The sequence below is a fragment of the Penaeus japonicus genome, unplaced genomic scaffold, assembly GCF_977035675.1.
Source record: "Penaeus japonicus unplaced genomic scaffold, GWHDUDI00000001_assembly GWHDUDI00000001, whole genome shotgun sequence".
Taxonomy (NCBI): domain Eukaryota; kingdom Metazoa; phylum Arthropoda; class Malacostraca; order Decapoda; family Penaeidae; genus Penaeus; species Penaeus japonicus.
The window spans coordinates 50,765,487-50,770,486 of NW_028234403.1; the positions used below are offsets into that span (position 1 = coordinate 50,765,487).

Below are 5,000 nucleotides of genomic sequence, written 5' to 3' on the forward strand. Positions count from 1 at the left end.
TGGCAAAGTTAAATAAAATAACAATAGAAAAGCATTACTGTAACATGTTTTTCAACTAAAATACCTCCTCTGAACATGGCAATATTTACATGCCTTTACATTGCAGATGCTATCATGCTAACCACAAGGATAAGGTGAGAGAAAAACGCTCTTTGAGATTCATTGCGGCCTTGCACAGCAGGAAAATACCCTGGAACGAAATGTCGCATGCTTGTTATCTTCCTGGTGGTAGCAGGAGTAAATATGCTCACCCGCCAATTCTTTCCTTACATTTTCAGGGAAAAAGTTTTCATTTCTATTACCATTATCATTATTATTAACACTACTAATTATCAGTATCATAATAATGGTGGCAATAGTAATAAATATTTCAAGGAAGATGATAAACAGGTGAGGTCAAGTACACTTACTGATTGATTCCTTGGTGAGTAAGAATTTGGGGAATCATGTATATATAAGAGAAAAATATATGATAATAGTAATAAAGAGATTAAACAAAAACACACTGGGCAGTGTATGTATACATGTACTCCTATCATCAATGGATTAACCCATTGTGGCCAGAGTATAGATTTGCTTGCCCAATCTCCATGATGTGTTTTATTTCAGCTTCACACAAAATACCTTGACTTTTCTCACTCTCTTTCAGTCATTCATTGTAAAACTAGAAGTATTGCTGTTTTATAGAAGGACAAAAAGCAACTATACTTTTTTGTATCCTTGTACTGTCATGAACTAATATGAAAATTCATGACAATGAAGATGACATGAAAAGGTAAGGAAGAGGAAGGAAATCTGTGCTTATGACCAAGTGCCACAGTCTGCCTGCACATCCTTCATCAGCGGTACTTTAGAGCAAGAGGTAAGCAACTTGATGTGTGCCATCGTTCTATAAAGATAGTGCTTGCTGGAGTCCATGGATGGGTGCCATTCAAGGTTCTTTCTCCTGCTGATGCTAGAAGAAAGTGGTGCCATCTGGGTTTTGGATATCAGGAGAAAACCATTTGTTTAATATTATAGTAAGTATGAATGCAATTGTCATCATCACTCACTTATTACTCATAGCACAATAAAATAACATAGTGATTCGAAAGCCTCTCATGAGGTCACGACACCTATCATAAGGCCAAGGCTACTGTGTCATGTATGTCATGACACCCATCCATAATGGGTTAAATCTAAAAGCTTTAGCTTAGTACTTAGGCAAAAGGCAATTCTATCACAGCCAATTTTCCGCTTAACCCATTGCAGATAGGGCTATTTTGGCTCCAAATGGTCGAAATGCCAGGATATTTCAAATACGTAAGCCTCACGCCTCGGGATGCACTAGCCATGGCCAAGCACTATACGCCCAATCACCCAGCATGCCTGCCAGGAGGATAGCTACAATGATATATCTCGTCCCCGGCGGCTGACACTGCTACCAATTGACTTGATATCTTGTCACCTGTTGTTAACAGGCAGTTTGCCGTGTCACACCGTCATCATTGAGTTAATAAGGAGAAGAACCAAGCTTCAAGGCAAGCTGTTCTAATATTTCTACATTCTCTTGGAACACTTTTTTAACCAACTCATTTTAATATTTATTTTGATAATCATCTAGGTCTATGAAAGTCATAATTCTAAAGCAAATTTTGCCATTTCAATTCTCTACACCAATAAGCTACAGTTATTCAATGTTAGTTCTTACTAATTCTGTGTTGCTGTCCATGCAAGACGTCTTGAAACTAAATCACTAAAGCCAATGACTTTGCAAAATAGCAGCAATGTCTTAGATGACTTAACATATATGCATATCATATGACATTTAAAAAAAAAGTTGCCCTACATAACTATCTACTTTTCTCTTTAATACAACATTATATTTACTTTAAAATAGTAAAATATATGTTGTAAAAAATCCTTTCCTTTCCAGAAGTGAGTAAAATAAGAATAAATATACAACCTAAACAGTCAAATTACAAATTTCAATCTCAATTCAATATAGAATTTATAGCTCTTTTTCCGACTTATGGTACACGGTAACTCTTCTCGCGTTGGTCCATGTTCCTTCATTGCCAATGTGAACATTTTTATAGGAAACCGTATCGTAACAACTCGCTCTTCAACTTGCTTGTGCCAAAGGGCTTCCATTGAGGATGCAGCCTTTCACCCCATCTCCACATATCAACACCCAACTGCATGTGGGAATAGCTGCTGGGACTATGCCCCCCTGGCCTCCAACATTCATGACCTATAGGTTCTTTTCAGTGGCTACTTTACCTTTCTTCACAGTCTGTCTCCCTTCCTTAAATGAAAAAGAAAAAATGAAAAATCCCCCCCACCCCCTCATAGTTTTGCGTGCAATTTTCAATACCTTTCCAATGATACACCCGTTCTCAATTTGGATAAAGGCTTACAAAATTATTAATTTTCCTACAAAGCCTTATATCAATTTGACTTGGTCATACCAATCATTCATGAAAACAATGAAATAGTTTGTTTTATATTCCAAAAAATTGTAAATGAATCATCACTCATTTTCACTGAAAATGTCAAGAACATATTTGTTGATTTGTTGAGTCCTTAACCGTCTCCCAGTCAAAGGTCAGATTCCTGGGCGTGATAATGTCAAAGACACTAAAAGGCTACAAGAATTTCAAGCCGTAATTAAAAATTTAAGGTGAAACACAGCAAAATGATGATAAATTGATATGCCAGTCATGACGTGAGACATGCATAAGAGGAACGAGGTTCTTCTACAGATGTTTCAACTCGAATTACAAAATACCGGTTATTTGAGCGTGGTCGTAGTTAATCCTTATGGTGATAAGCGTCTAATCTATTCCCGAGATAACAAACATGATGGCAAAAACAGGGAAAACATGGAGAGAAGGGAAGGTTCACTTGCCTTGTAAAGGTCTCATCACAACATCCCGCTGCGTTCGAGTCTAATAAAACTCATTGGTATCTATACTCATGTGTTTTCATCTTGTGGATAAAAACCTTTGGCATAAGTCATAGAATAAATAGAGAGATTGTTTTACTTTGTGTAGTGCAACCCATTTATGAAAATCAACTGATATAATGTGATAATATTTCATATCTAATTCTCGATAGTCCTTATCATTATTCAACTTCATACAAAATCTAAATATTCTCCTAGTCTAAACCCAGTACAAAAAAGGATTACCACACCTTCACTTTAATTTGCCTTTATGGAAATAAAAAGCACACAATTCACGTGACAGCGAATGCGTGTTGTGAGTGTGTGAGTCTTTCATTTTCGTCTTTATCATATTTATCTCGTTTATTGTATTTTCCTGCGATTCCACGAACCCTCTTCAGCTCCGGGCCTAAGAAAGGTAAGAAAGAGAAACTGTGAGACGAGGTGATTAAATGATTATTGTTATTGGATTGATGTTTTCCTTGTTGCAATTGCAAGAAGGAAGAATCTGCTGCGACTTGATTTTTTTTTCATAATTTTTTTTGGGAATTTCATTTTTGGAATTCAACAACGGTGTGGCGTCATTATGTGAGCACATTGATACTTCTGTTTAATTTTGTGGCTGTCATGTGCTAGAAATCCCTAATGCTAGGGATTTCTTTGTGGGAGTTGGGTGCATGTTGCAGAGGAAGCAGTGCCAGTCTGTGAGGTAGTAATTGCATCTTTGTCATTGCTCTGATCAGAGGGAGAGAGACACAGATGAATTCTGGTGCCAAAGGAACCATACTATTGAGAAATTGCAGTGGGAGCATTTGTTCAGTAGGAAATTAGGAGTTTGTTGTATATTGCACAGCCAGGGACACCAGGGGCTAATCTGACCATATGTGACATGCAGCAAACCTCAGCATCACATATGTAGGCATGAGGTGGGATGTTAGCATATTTTGAGATTAAATTTGAGACCAGATACAAATAAAATCTTTTGCTGGACAAAGACTCCCACATGTCTGTCCACTGCTGTCATTGTGCTGATGGGATCGCACGCCATGCCAGTTGGCACTCAGGCTAAGGCAAATTAACCTCCACCACTACGTGTAGATCTCTGAGGTGACTTTCCATCAATAAAGGTACAAGTCTAAGCTTCAACTTGTGAGAATATGTGTTGTAGAAGTTTGTTGGCCTTTACCCAAGTGCCAAACGTAAAGGTGTGGGGATCACTGTCACCGCACTACAGTCATGTTGGACTGTAGATTGTAGGTCATCCATCAGAGATGACGGCAACTTCCGAGGGAATTTAGATAGAATACAGCCAATATAATCACAGGAAGTTAGACTTTTAAACATTTACCCAAATCTTGGTGGGAAAGTTAAAAAGTTAAAAGTATATCTATTTATCTTTTACTTAAATGTTTATGAGATCCCTATAGAAGGTTTTGAAGGTTTTGACTTTTTCCTCACAATTTAATTGATTGTTCTATCCAAATCTACTTAAAACATGCTGTGATCTGTGATGGAATAACTATAATAGGAAGTCCAACTTGCTAATGGTGCAACGTCAAGCAGTTGCTATGGCCTTGTGCCGTTGGTGCCTAAGAAAGGTCAGTTTGCTGCCATCACATATATTTTGGTAAGATAAGGATCTATATATGATGACTGGATCTTTATATCATAACAAATCACTTGGGATATCTACAGGATTTTAAGCAACAACCAAAGAGTTTTAATACAAGCCTGTCAAGAAATTAGACATCTATATAGATTGCTTATACTGATTAGATTCTTTATAGTGTGACTTTTTACCATTTACTATGATTTTATAAAATTTCTGTATTGTAGTTTAACCTTTTTTCACATTTTTTATGGTTTCATTCATGAAATTGTATTGTAATTTTATTTTTACATTAAACCTAAAGATAGTTTTTGTACCCTTTTATATATATATGCATGTGTGTGTATGTATATATATGTGTATATATATATATATATATATATATATATATATATATATATATATATATATATATATATATATATATATGTATATATATATATATATATATATATATATATATAT

General features: G+C 35.9%; 2 protein-coding genes across 16 annotated transcripts in view; one reads left to right on the forward strand and one right to left on the reverse strand.

Moving 5' to 3' along the window:
• Window positions 1-3,049, reverse strand: part of LOC122255592 (TBC1 domain family member 20) — a 14,501-nt gene extending 11,452 nt beyond the window's left edge. Inside the window, exons 1-2 of one of the 2 annotated variants that reach the window (XM_043019772.2) lie at window positions 411-973; window positions 1-190 (exon numbers count right to left, since the gene is read on the reverse strand). The exon at window positions 1-190 is cut by the window's left edge and continues 1,541 nt beyond it. The gene's annotated coding sequence lies outside the window, so the exon portion shown is untranslated. Of the gene's footprint in view, window positions 191-410; window positions 974-2,890 lie in introns of those variants that run through there. The other variant, XM_043019771.2, reaches the window with a different exon arrangement.
• A 145-nt stretch (window positions 3,050-3,194) lies between these two features.
• Window positions 3,195-5,000, forward strand: part of mri (BTB/POZ domain-containing protein mrityu) — a 151,678-nt gene continuing 149,872 nt past the window's right edge. For 11 of the 14 annotated variants that reach the window (XM_086542033.1, XM_043019770.2, XM_086542056.1 and 8 more), the window contains exon 1: window positions 3,195-3,344. The gene's annotated coding sequence lies outside the window, so the exon portion shown is untranslated. Of the gene's footprint in view, window positions 3,345-3,410; window positions 3,515-3,614; window positions 3,636-5,000 lie in introns of those variants that run through there. The other 3 variants (XM_086542089.1, XM_086542041.1, XM_086542044.1) reach the window with 3 other exon arrangements.